The sequence below is a fragment of the Callithrix jacchus genome, chromosome 17, assembly GCF_049354715.1.
Source record: "Callithrix jacchus isolate 240 chromosome 17, calJac240_pri, whole genome shotgun sequence".
NCBI classification, from domain to species: Eukaryota; Metazoa; Chordata; class Mammalia; order Primates; family Cebidae; genus Callithrix; species Callithrix jacchus.
Window position 1 is genome coordinate 56487876 of NC_133518.1, and position 14101 is coordinate 56501976.

At 37.7% G+C, this 14101-nt stretch overlaps 1 long non-coding RNA gene across 1 annotated transcript; it reads left to right on the plus strand.

Moving 5' to 3' along the window:
- The first annotated feature begins 1110 nt into the window (after positions 1–1110).
- LOC103788866 (uncharacterized) lies at positions 1111–10037 on the plus strand. The gene is made up of 3 exons (XR_614908.6): positions 1111–1192; positions 9057–9120; positions 9759–10037. It is a non-coding gene; the product is annotated as an uncharacterized LOC103788866 (long non-coding RNA).
- Positions 10038–14101: the final 4064 nt, after the last annotated feature.

Sequence of the window (14101 nt, forward strand, 5' to 3'; positions counted from 1 at the left end):
ATATAAACTCATTGAGTGCAGGAACTGGGCATTATGCCTCTTTTTGACCTCTAGAGCACCTAGTACAGTGCCTGGCACAAAAAGAATTCTCAGTGAATGCTTGTTGAACGTGGAAATTAATAGCTTTGGTGATTAGTATAACATATTCATATCATTAACTTTATTTCTTTTACTTTGAGTCTTTATAACTTTGCCTTGGGTATTGATTGATATTTCTGCTTCATTTTTATGCCTCATAAATAACTTATACTAGTCCCTCTCCTGAAGCCTCACTTGCAGTAACAAATCCCAAACCGTTAGGTTGATGACAAATTGCCAACACATTTCCTTTCCCAGGAAATCAGTTCTCCAGCACTATTCAGAGAGGTAAATTCTAATTAGTGTGGATTTATCTGAATGAAAAAAGGTTTATGGACTTTTTGGGTTACAAGTGACAGAAACTCAACTCAAAACAGCATAAGCCAAAACAGATCTTCATTTGAAGGATCTAGCAGTAGCCCACAGAACCAGAGGAAGAATCAGTATGGTTCAGGAACCACTGTGATTCTGGAAATCTCAGAGCTTGAGACTAGGGACTCCCTTGCCATATAGACACTTTTATACTATTACTGAAATGCCAAGGATTTGGTCTAGGTTCTGCTGCTCACCAGATAGAAAGCCAACTGAGACAACAAGTATTACTGGGGAAGAAGGCTTTATTTGGGTGCTGCAGCCATGGAGATGAGAGATCAGTCTTAAATCCATCTCCCTGAGCAGCTAAAATTAGGGGTTTATGTAGCAGGGAAGAAATGTAACCATGCAGGAAAACAGGACATTAGGGAGGGGTAAGGAAGAGAAGTCAATCAACAGGAAGCAGATGATCAGCTAGGCAATCATGATAGGCAAGAAGTCTGATGTCTCATTGTCCAGATGTGGTAATCTGGTAAGTTTCAGTTCCTTAATACTATCTGAGAGGCTTGATTGTTGGTTTCTTGAGACAGGAGCTCAGATAAGACAAATATAACTTTCTAAAGTTTCAAGACTGGGAGGGTCCATTTCTGTGTTTATTCACTCTTGTACTTTTTCTTGCTTTTGATTAATTTAACCCTGGCTTTGTCTTGACTTAATTTCATACTCTCCAACTGGAGGTGGATGCAGACATTAGAGGCAGAGACTGGAGACAAATGGAAAGGGAAAGCAAATCCAGGCAGTGGTGAGTCCAGATCACCAGTCCATAAGATGAGCACCTGCTGTTCTGAGTATTTTCTCAAGCCATGGCAATCAAGCTAGGCTGCTAGTTTGCTTAAGATGACTGAAGTTAGTTTTATGATTTAACTCTAAGAGAGTCTTGACTAATGCAGTTAATCGATTTGGGAGTAAGTTAATAGAATACATTGACTTCAAAATAGGTTTAGTTAACACTTCATAATATTGAAATGTGTCACCAGAAACTGTGGGTCTGATTTTAGACATCTCCAAAATTTTGAGTGATACTATAGGCTAACTTTCATGGTAGGCAGACTCTTGCATCTTTTTCATTATTTAAAATTTTTTCTTATTTTTTCCAGTTTTACTGCACTATAATTGACATACAAAAATAGTGTATATTTGCAGTGTACAAGATGATGTTTTGATAGATATATACATTGTGAAATGATTACCATAGTCAAGCTATCAACATATCCATTACCTCACAGAGTTATCATCTTTTTCTGTGGTGAGAACACTTAAGATCTATCTACTCTCCTAGCAATTTTCTAGTAAACAACACAACTAACTATAGTCACTATGCTGTACATTAGATCTCCAGAACCTGCATCACTGAAACTTAATACCCTTTGACCGATAGCTCCCCATTTCCCCAACCCCTTCAGCCCCTGGAAATCACCATTCTTTTCTTTGCTTCTATGAGTTCAACTTTTTAAGATTCCGCACGTGAGATCATGCAGTATTTGTCTTTCGGTGCATGGTTTATTTCACTTAGCCTAATATCCTCCACTTCACTGGGTTGTCACAAATGACAGTTTCCTTCTTATTTAAAGGCTGAATAATATGCCACTGTAAATATATACTGCGTTTTCTTTTTCCACTTATTGGTCAATGGTTGATTCTATGTCTCAACTGTCATGAATAAGGCTACTATGAACATGGAAGTGCAGATATCTATCTCTTTGAGATATTGATTTCATTTCCTTTGTATGTACAGCCAGAGGTAGGATTTTTAGGTCATATGGGTTCTACTTCTAATTTTTAAGGATTATCCAAATTGTTTTCCTTAATGACTAAATCAATTTACATTCTCAGCAATGTTGTTTTCCCTTTTATCCATATCCTCTCCAGTACTTGTTATCTTTTGTTTTATGAAGATAGCCATTCTAACAGGTGTGAAATGATATTTCATCCTGGTTTTGATTTGCATTTCGCTGATGACTGGTGATATTGAATGTATTTTCATATACCTCTTAGTCACTCTTATATCTTCTTTTGAGAGATGTCTACTCAAAACCTTCTCCTGTTTTATTGCTATTGAGTTGAATTCCTTATATATTTCAGATATTAACCCCATATTAGATATATGACCATTGATGATCATTTTGGGTGATTCCATGTCATTGCCATTATGAATAATGTTGCAATGAACATATGAGTGCACGTGTAATTTTGGTAAAATAATTTATTTTCCTTTCGTTATATACCCAGTAATGGGATTGCTGGGTTAAATGGTAGTTGTGTTTTGAGTTCTTTGAGAAATCACCAAACTGTTTTCCACAGTAGCTGAGCTAATTTACATTGCTACCAACAGTGAATAAGTGTTCCCTTTTCTCTACAGCTTTGCCGGCATCTGTTATTTTTTGACTTTTTAATAGTAGCAATTCTGACTGGTATAAGATGGTATATCTTATTCTGGTTTTAATTTGCACTTCTCTGATAATTAGTGATGTTGAATATTTCTTCATATGTTTTTTGGTCACTTGTATGTCTTTTTTTTAGAAGCATCTGTTCATATGTTTTGCTGATTTTTTAATGAGGTTTACACATTTTGCATATTTTATATTTGTGTTTTGCTTGTTCAATTCTTTATCTTTCTTACAGATTCGGATATCAGACCTATGTTGGATGCATAGTTTGCACACATTTTTTTTCATTCTGTGGGTTGTCTGTTTATTCTGTTAATAGCTTCTTTTACATACAGAAGTTCTTCAGTTCAATTAGGTCCCATTTGTCAATTTTAGTTTTGTTAGCAATTGCTTTTGAAGACTTAGTCATAAATTCCTTCCCAAAGCTCATGTCCAGAATAATGTTTCTTAGATTTTCTTCTAGAACTCTTACAGTTTGAGGCTTTATATTTAAATCTTTAATCTATCTTGAGTTAGTTTTTATGTACGGTAAAAGCTAGAAGCTCAGTTTCATTCTTCTTCATATGGTTAACCAGTTATCTCTGCAGTATTTATTGACAAGGGAGTCCTTTGCCTATAGCTTATTTCTGTTGATTTTGCCTAAGATCTGATGGTGGTAAGCGTGTGGCTTTCTTTCTGGGTTGTCTATTCTGTTACCCTGGTCTATGTGTCTGCTTTTGTGTCAGTACCACACTGCTTTGATTACCGTAGTCCTACAGTACAGTTTGAAGTGAGATAATCTGATGCCTCTGGCTTTGTTCTTTTTGCTTAGGATTGCTTTTGCTACACAACTCTTTTTTAGTTCCACATTCAATTTAAAATAGTTTTTTTCTGATTCTATGAAAAATGACATTGGTAATTTGAGAGGAAGAGCATTGAATCTGTAGACTGCTTTTGGCAATATGCTTATTTTAATATTATTCATTCTTTCAATCCATGAGTATGGAATATTTTTCCATTTGTATAATCTGTGATTTCATTCAGCAGTGTTTTGTAGGCATTAACTCTTCTTTAAGTGTTTGGTAGAATTCACCAATGAAGTTTGCCAATTATCCCAGCACCATTAGATGACTAGGGTGTCCTTTCCCCACTTTATGTTTTTGTTTACTTTCTTGAAGATCAGTTGGCTGTGTCTGGCTTTATTTCTGGGTTCTCTATTCTGTATCATTGTTCTACATGCCTGCTTGTATACCAATATCATGCTGTTTTGGTAACTATAGTCTTGTAGCATAGTTTGAAGTTGGGTAATGTGATGCCTCTAGATTTGTTCTTTTTGCTTAGTCTTGCATTGGCTATGTGGGTTCATTTTAGGTTCGATATGAATTTTAGAATTTTTAAAATTTATTCGTTTAATTGATTAATTAATTAATGTATTTATTTTGAGATGGAGTCTCACTCTATCACCCAGGCTGGAGTGCAGTGACGTGATCTCTCTTCCTCCCTCCCTCCCTCCCTCCCTCCCCTCCCCTCCCCTCCCCCTCCCTCCCTCCCTCTCTCCCTCCCTCCCTCCCTCCCTCCCTCCTTCCTTCCTTCCTTCCTTCCTTCCTTCCTTCCTTCCTCTTTCCTTTCTTTCTTATCTCATTCTGTCACCCAGGCTGGAATGTAGTGGTGCAATCACAGCTTACTGCAGCCTTTACCTCCTGGCTGAAGTGATCCTTCCACCTCAGCCTCCTGAGTAGCTGAGACTACAGGTGGGCACCTCCATGCCCAGCTAATTTTTTTCTATTTTTTGTAGAGATGGGGTTTTGCTATGTTGCCCAGGCTGGTCTCAAACTCCTGGGCTCAAGTGATCTTCCTGTCCTGGCCTCCCAAAGTGCTGGGATTACAGGTGTGAGCCATAGTGCCTGCCTTAATATGTTATCATGATGTTAGTTAGTATCCTTTTATTTGAACTTAAAGAACTCCCAGTAGCATTTCTTATAAGGCAGATATAGTGGTAATGAATTCCCATAGCTTTTGTTTGTCTGGAAATCTCTTCTTCAAATTGGAAAAACAGCTTTGTCAGGTATATAGTATTCCTGGTTGGCAGTGTTTTTCTTTTCCCTTTTAGCACTCACTCTGAATATATATCATTCCACACTCTCCTAATCCATGAAGTTTCTCTTGAAAAATCCACTGATAGTTTAATGGATGTTCTGTTGTATGTGGTGAGTCATTTTTCTCTTTCTGCTTTCAAAATTCCCCTGTTGCCTCTACTTTCGAGAATTTGATTATAATGTGTGACAGTGAAGATCTCTTTATATTTAATCTGTTTGAGGTTCTTGGTCTTCATGGAACTAGATGTTCTCTTCACTTTTCAAATTTGGGAAAATTTTGGTCATTATTTGTTTAAATAAGCTTTCTCCTCTCTCTCTTTCTGTGCTGCTTCTTACACTTCCACAGTGCAAAAACTGGTTCACTTGATATTGTCTCTTAAGTCTCTCAAAATTTCTTCACTCTTTTTCTTTTTCTCTCTCTCTGACTGGATAATTTCAAATGACCTGTCATTTAAGCTCACTGATTCTTTTTCTGCCTGATTGAGTCTGCTGTGGAAGCTGTCTATGCAATTTTTCAGTTTAATCATTGTGTTCTTCAGCTCCAGAATTTTCTTTTGGTTCTTTTTTTATGTTCTCTGTATTTTTTGTTGAACTTCTAACTTTGATCGTGCATTGTTTTTCTGATTTTGTTTAACTGTCTATCTGTGTTCTCATACATTTCATTGAGCCAGTTTAAGACAATTATTTTGAATTCTTTATCAGGCAGTTCATAAATCTTATTTGTTTTTTTTTTCTTTTTCTCCTTCCTTCTTTCCTTCCTTTTTTCTTTCTTTTGTTGTTGTTGAGAAAGGGTCTTACTCTGTTGCCTAGGCTGTAGTGCAGTGGCACAATCATGACTCACTGCAGCCTCAACCTCCTGGGCTCAAGCAATCCTCCCACCTCAGCCTTTTGAGTAGCTGGGGCCAAAGGTGCATGCCAGCACATCTGGCTAATTTTTGTATTTTTTGTAGAGACAAGGTTTTGCCATGTTGCCCAGGCTGGTCTCAAACTCCTGATCTCAGATTCAAGCAATCTACGCACCTTGGCCCCCAAAGTGCTGGGCTTACAGGCATGAGCCACCATGCCTAGCTACATCTTCATTTCTTTAGAGTCGGGTAATGGTTTTCTATTTTTTTGTTGTTGTTGTTGATGCCATGTTTTCCTGATTATTTATGATCTTTGTGACTTTTTTATTGATGTCTGTGCATTTGAAAAAGTAAGTACCTCTTCTAGTCAATACAGAATTGCTTTGGCATGGACGACCCTTCATCAGTTAGCTCATAGAGAGATTCTGAAAAGGACCTCTGGTGGGGTTCATAGTTGAACTTACTGCTGTTTTTTTCAGTGGCATGGCCTAGTGACTAAGTTAGTGGGCAGATATACCTGACATTTGGATCTGTAAAGATCAGCCTGGTGCCTGCATTCATGGGTTAAGCCCCTTATCTATGGCAACTGACCTTGGGCTGGTGTCCATTGGAGTGGACCTGATGACTGTGTTCCTGTACCTTATGTCCACAGGGCCTGGACTTAAGCCTAGTTCCAAGGGTGCTGACCTGGTATTGAGGTGGGTCTTGAGTCTGAGTTGCCGGGATGGACTGGGTTGTGTGACCACCAGAGTCATTAGGATCTACTGGGTGGGCCTGGCACCTGTGTTCCTGGGAACCAGCTCAGACCATAGTTGTGGGCTTGAATCCTGGGTTTCCTGGGGCTGGTGCAGTGCCAAAGTCTACTTGGGTGGGCCTCTAGCCTAGGTGTGGGCACTGGCTTGGAGCCTCAGTCCATTGTAGACAGACTGGAATCTGGGGCTATAGGGTTTAGTCTGGCTCTAGGGAAGCCTCAGAGTCAGAGTCCCTGCGGTGGGCCTGGAGCCTGGACCATAAATTATGTCCTGGTGCTGGGGTAGGCCTGAAGCCTGAGATTGCAGGAGCTGGCCTACTGCCAAGGTTCACTGAGGAGGACCTGGTGCTGGGGTTTGCAGCAAAGTCTTGTGCTCATTTCACTCTCCATTTGCCATGTAAAGGAGAGAGAAAGTGACTTTCTCCACACAGTGCTATTTGGCCTTAGGAGAGGCGTAGCATGCTTGCTCAATGTAAAACTGTCCTTTCCTTCCCTCTTTAGCGCATCTTTTTTTATTTCTGTGCTCCACCCAGGTGGTATATTCTCTTGCTTAGATTCTTTAGCTCTTGGGAAAGCATTTTAGTGTGAGTAGTTTTTCAAATTGATGCTTCTGCTAGGAAACTATGTTGGGAACTTCTATTCAGCCATCTTACTGATGTCATCTTTCATCTTTAAACAAATTAACATTTAAGAAGAAAGAAAATTCCTTCCTCCAAACTTTCTAAAGATAAACCACATTTACCAGGGTTTAGATTTGTATTCTCTTATAATATGCCTTAAAGATATTTCTTATCTCTTTTTTCATTATGTCCCCTTGTTTTGGATAAATTGCTGTTATGTTGAGCCTTCTCTTACCCTTTTATTAAGGCATTTGTCCATTTACCAGTTTTATTTGAATTGTCATAGGAAAATTTATTCTCCCTATGAAAATAATTGGCTTTCTTACCTGCAATTTTATTCAGAAGTGCCTAAGTTTATAACAGTTCTTTATCAGGTTTTTATGACAGGGAATGTAACTTCTTTTTTTTAAAAAATCTTTTTGAGGCAATAAAGTTTTCTGTACCTTTGGGATTTCCAAATTCTTAGCAAGTGACCAGTAATCTATCTGTTGCTAGATTCCTTGGAAACCTCTCATAAGCTATGATGTAATACAATGCTATGCTAAATTAAAATTTATATATTCTTTTATTTTCATTTTAATGGTTATTAGAAAACTTTATCTTTGAGTAGTGGATTATTGAATATCCAACATGATGTCGTTTATCTTTCTCTGTTCCTATTATCTCTATTAGTCCATTTCTACAGATCGTATGAAAAGAATTTCCGCATCTGAATTTCTAATGGGCTGCTAAATACTTTTTTTGCATGATTGAATATATATTCATCATCAAAAAAGACCAGCAATTTGAAAAAATGTTACCTGTATTCCCATGTTTCAAAAATTTTACTGGAATCTATTAGCAGTATCTAAATAATATATATTATGATGACCTGGGTAATAATATAAAAACGTGAGAGAGTCAGAACTTGTGGGTTTTTCTTTTAAGATGGTAATTATGAACAATAACAAATTAAATTGAATTTTTACTCAAAGGTCACATTACCTCCTGTGTTTATTTTCTTTTTGAAAACTAATCTCAGCTCTAATAAATCCACATATTATAAGATTGTCTAAAGGAGAATGTAATTAAATAAGAAGGGAAATAGAAATTCATCTTTTTAAAATCAGAGCATCTACGTTCCATAATACATTTTCTTCTAGATGGGTGGTCTGTAAAGCCTGGTTTGGAATTCAAAGTAGTCTGCAAAGTGTCCTGTAAACTAATACCATCTGGTGGTAATATTTATATTAGATAACATTTTTATTTGGCCTTTAGCATAGATTAATAATCCATTCCTTGTGCCCATCAGTAGGAACTGCACATTGCCTGTTAATTTCAGTGACATTTGTCTGACAATGAAAATTTAGAGAAGATAGTACATGAAGTTGTTTGCTTCATGGATTTAAATTTTTTTGTGGTAAAAGACATAAAACCTGCCATTTTAACCAATTTTACATTATGTGGCATTAATCACATTCACAATGTTGTGCAACCATCACCACTATCTATTTCCAAAAAAAAAAAAAAACAAAAAAAAAGAAAAAGAAAAAATTTGGCTGGACATGGTGGCTCATGCCTGTAATCCCAGCACTTTGGGAGGCTGAGGCGGGTGGATCATCTGAGGTCAGGAGTTCGAGACCAGTTTGGTCAACATGGTGAAACCCCATCTCTATGAAAAATTTTTTCAAAATTTGCTGGGTGTGGTGGCGGACACTTGTAATCCCAGCTACACAGAAGTCTGAGGCAGGAGAATTGCTTAAACCCATGAGGTGGAGGTTGCAGTGAGCCAAGATTGCACCATTGCACTCCAGCCTGGTCTCAAACAAACAAACAAAAAAAAAAACAGAAAGAAAGAAAAGGAAAGAAAAGAAAAAAGAAAAAATTTAAAAACCTAAAGAGAAACTCTGTACCCAATAACTTTCAATTTTCCTCTCACTCCACTCCAGTTGCTGGTAACCTCGAATCACTTTCTATCTCTGTGAATTTGCCCATTCTAGAGATCTCATACAAGTAAGTCATATAGTAGTTGCCCTTTTGTGTCTGGCTCATTTCATTTAGCATAACGTTTTAAAGTTTCATTTATGTTGTAGCATGTGTCAGAATTTCATTCATTTTTATGTATTAATAATTCCCATTGTATAGATAAGAGATATATTACATTTTTTGTTTATTCATTCATCTGTCATTGAACTCTTGGGTTGTTTTCTCTTTATGCCAATGCGAACAATACTGCAATGAACTTGTCATACAAATATCTGCTCGAGTTCCTGTTTTCAGTTCTTTTGTGTATATATTTAGAAGTGGAATTGCTGGGTCTTATAGTAATTCTGTTTATCTCTTAAGGGACTGCTAAACTGTTTTCCATAGTGGCTTTATGGTTTTACATTCCCACCAGCAATCTATAATGGTCTAATTTCTTTGCATGGTTGCCAACACTTGTTATATTCTTGTTTGTTTGTTTATTGCCATCCTAATAATTGTGAAGTGGTATGTCATTGTCATTTTGATTTGCATTTCCCTGATAACTAATTATATTAAGTATTTTTGTGCTTATTGGCCATTTGTATATCTTCTTTGGAGAAACGTCTGTTCAAGTTCTTTGCCCATTTTCTAATTGGATTGTTTGTCTTTCTTTTGTTGAGTTGCAGGAGTTCTGTATATATTCTCGGAAATTAAGCCTCATGTATTCATGACTGGATGACCTCCTCCCTCTTGCCTTCACTGCTTGCCCAAGGCAGAAGTCCCAGGATATCACCTCACTGAGCAATGGCTGGACTATTTCTGTTCTTAACACCTTGGCCCAAATTATTTTATTAGATATTTTAGTAATGTATTTGCATTTTTGCCCCATTAACAAGTTGTTCACATAATTTCTGCAATTTTATGTATGTATGTTATATTTTTAAAAATTCTGTCAAAAAAAAGTAAAAAAAATATTTCTCCAGCTATACTTTTTTTTTCTGGTGACTTCTTTCTTCAGATTACATGAATATAGGATAAACTAATTTTTAAATATTTGTGCTACAACAGTATTTTTTGTGTTTACATAACAGCATCCTTGAAATATAATTTATGTCATATAAAATTCACTCTTAAGGTTTACAATTCAGTGATTTTTAGTATCCCAAGAAGAAGAAATGAATTATTTATTTATTTATCTTTTTTGAGGCTGAGTCTCACTCTGTGGCCAGACTGGAGTGCAGTGGCGTGATCTCGGCTTACTGCAATCTCCACCTCCTGGGTCCAAGCAATTCTCAAAGTTGTGTAACCATACCCACTGTCTTATTGTATAATTTTCAGCATCCCAAGAAGAAGCTCCATACTCAATAGCAGTTACTCCCACATTCACTTTGTCCCTCTGACTTGACAACCACTAATCTATTTTTTCTATTTACAGAATTGCCTATTCTTGACATTTTATATAAATGAAACCATACAATATGTGATCATTTGTAACAGGCATCTTTCACTTAGGAAAATGTTTTCAAGGTCCATTTATGTTGTAGTACCTATCAACACTTCATACCTTTTTATTGCCAAATAATATTTCATTTTACGGATTGGCACATTTCATTTTTTAAAAAATTATTATTTATTTATTTTTTGAGACTGAGTCTTGCTCTGTGGCCAGGCTGGAGTGCAGTGGCGTGATTTGACTCACTGCAACCTCCGCCCCCTGGGTTCAAGCAATTCTCCTGCCTCAGCCTTCCAAGTAGCTGGGATTACAGGCACACACCACCATGCCTGGCTAATTTTTATACTTTTAGTGGAGACAGCGTTCACCATGTTGGCCAGGATGGTCTTGATCTCTTGACCTCATGATCCTCCTGCCTCGGTCTCCCAAAGTGCTAGGATTGCGGGCGTGAGCCACTGCGCCCAGCTGACTTTGTACTTTTTCAAAGGCCCCTGGCCGCCACATTTCATTTCATTCATTAATCAGTAATGGACATTTGGATTGTTTCCGCTTTTTGACTATTATGAATAATGCTGCTATATTCAGTTACAGGATTTTATGGGGATGTGTTTTCATATCTATTGATACTTAACCAAATAGAAACTTCAACACTTGAACATTATAAAATAGTCTTCCAATTTACCTCGTAGGTCAAAGAGGACATCAAGATGGTAATTATAGAATATGCAGAAACATAAGACTGTATGAATAGTATATTAAAACTCACAGCATTACATCATAACTGCACTCAGAGGAAATTTCATAGACTTAAATGTTATTACATTGAAAAGAATAAAAACAAATACATTGGGCATTCATCTCAAGTAGCTCAAAAAGAACAAGAGCAACAAATAGATCCAGTAAGAGAACAGAAGAAGCGGCCAGGCACTGTGGCTCATGCCTGTAATCCTAACACTTTGGGAGCCCGAGGTGGGCTAATCACCTGAGGTCAGGAGTTTGAGACCAGCCTGGTCAACATGGTGAAACCATGTCTCTACTAAAAATACAAAAATTAGCTTTGCATGGTGTTGGATACCTGTAATCCCAGCTACTTGGGAGGCTGAGGCAGGAGAATTGTTTGAACCTAGGAGGCAGAGGTTGCAGTGAGCCAAGATTGCGCCACTGCACTCCAGCCTGGGCAACAGAGCAAGGCTCCTTCTCAAAAAAAAAAAAAGAGAGAGAGAGAATAGAAGAAGCTGGACATGGACAGGGAGCCAGCCAAGCAATGGTACAATGTCAGGAAAGTCAGGTGAATGGTAGCTTCAGCCTGACCCTGAAGGAGAGTGCTGTAGTGTTCTTATTTCCCAAGGTAGTCCCAACTCGAGAACTTGAAATGAAAAGACGGGGCTTTCCTGCTCCTTAGAATTGAATTTGGAAAATCCCCCTCTGGTCTTTTCATTTCCCCAACTCTGAAACTTGCCATTTTCAGAGAAAAGCTTATCTGTTTCCTTTCTTGTTTCTCTCCTCCCTAAATCTCTTTGTGTCAGAATCAGCAAATGTTGGACATTTCACTTTCTATGTATTGTACCCTTCTTACCTAAGGCAGTAAGCCCCACATCCTCGGCCAAAGATAGACAGGGTACTTATCCTATGGAGAAGACTCTATTTTAGTCAGTTCTTCTCTGGATAAATTAAAGGAGGGCAATAAGAGAACTTAGAAATGCCTTTTCTTTTTTAAGTCTTGCTGCGTATTTAAGAGTCTTATTGTCCAAATCAGAAGCCAAATTATAGCTTTCTTTCTCTTTGCATTTCTGTTTAACAATCCTAATTCCCCACAAGGCAGATGCATACTTTAGAGTGTCTAGAGAGAGGTGTCTCTGGCAGAAAGTATAGAAAAAAATGCATTCATGTAATTGTTAGAGCAGTATAATTCTGACCCAATATTCAGATTTACAACTTTATGGTTGGGATCAGTTTTCAGATTCCATCTAAATCCTGATTGGTTAGGAGAGAAAGTGCACGAGGCCAGCATCTGCACCTATCAGCAAGGTGTCATAGCATGTAATCTACTTCCTCAATATTCTGCTCAGGGTGTGGCACACGAAGTTATAGAAAGAGGCAAGCAATGACAAATATTATAATATCTTACAGTGGACCATTATTTTTTCACAGTAGACTAATTTTAAAAATAAGTTTCTAGTTAGTGGGCTCTTCTAGTCACCAACTCAAATAAGTTTTTATTAATCTGTCCTTTTGCCTCAGGCTCTAATATGACTCTGGATGGTACTGTTATTGATCCAGTCTATTTAAAATTCTGATATTTTGTTCATCATTACTATTTTTTGATTAATTTTTATTTTTAAAAACAATCCACCAAAATATGGTGTATCTTGATTACTGAGTTTTTTGGTACCCCCTTAAATTTTGCACTGGGGCAAGTGCCTCACTTGCTTCACCCTAGTTCCAGCTCGTTTGCCCTCAAGATCCAGCCTAACAAAACCTTGTCTAGTGTCACTAAGGAAACTCAACATTTTATTTTAATTTACTTATTGCTTTGTCTTTACCATTCTTATGATTCTTACCACTAGAATTACCTGTGTACATGTCTAATTATTATCCATCCTATCCATCCTGCCTCCTTCAATTGTAAGGCACTTGAGGTTGGAATACTGTTTTGATTCACTTTTGCATCCTTTTTTTTTTTGAGATGGAGTCTCCCTCTGTCACCAGGCTAGAGTGCAGTGGCTCTATCTCAGCTCATTGCAACCTCTTCCTCCTGGGTTCAAGAGATTCTCCTGCCTCAGCCTCCCTAGTAGCTGGGACTACAGGCACATGCCACCACGCTCAGCTAATCTCTGTATTTTTAGTAGAGATGGAGTTTCACCATGTTGGCCAGGATGGTCTCAATCACTTGACCTTGTGATCCACCCACCCCGTCCCCCAAAGTGCTGGGATTACAGGTGTGAGCCACCGTGCCTGTCCTTTGCATCCTTTTAAATCTGTTAAAGCATCTTGTACAATAAAGATTTATTTAAGGAATGAAGAACACTCTTTCATAAGAAAGGAAAATATAAAATATATTTTAGAAATATGTATACCAGAATGGTCACAGGCTTGTTTTTTTTTTGAGATGGAATTTCGCTCTTCTTACCCAGGCTGGAGTGCAATGGCGCGATCTCGGCTCACCGCAACCTCCACCTCCTGGGTTCAGGCAATTCTTCTGCTTCAGCCTCCTGAGTAGCTGGGATTACAGGCACGTGCCACCATGCCCAGCTAATTTTTTGTTTTTTTAGTAGAGATGGGGTTTCACCATGTTGACCAGGATAGTCTCGATCTCTTGACCTTGTGATCCACCCGTCTCAGCCTGGGATTACAGGCGTGAGCCACCGTGCCCGACCTTTTTTTTCTTTTAAAGCAAAGGTGTTTGGATAACTTTTAGGCTTACTCTGAAATTTACTTACATTGAACACCTTATTCTTCTAGGATACAGAGTAAGTGAATTATCATTGTGTTCACTAAATTTCTGTTCTTTTTAGTATACTGTGACTGATAGTAGAAAGAAAGCTAGTAGAAAAATATAAAGGGAAAAAAATGTGG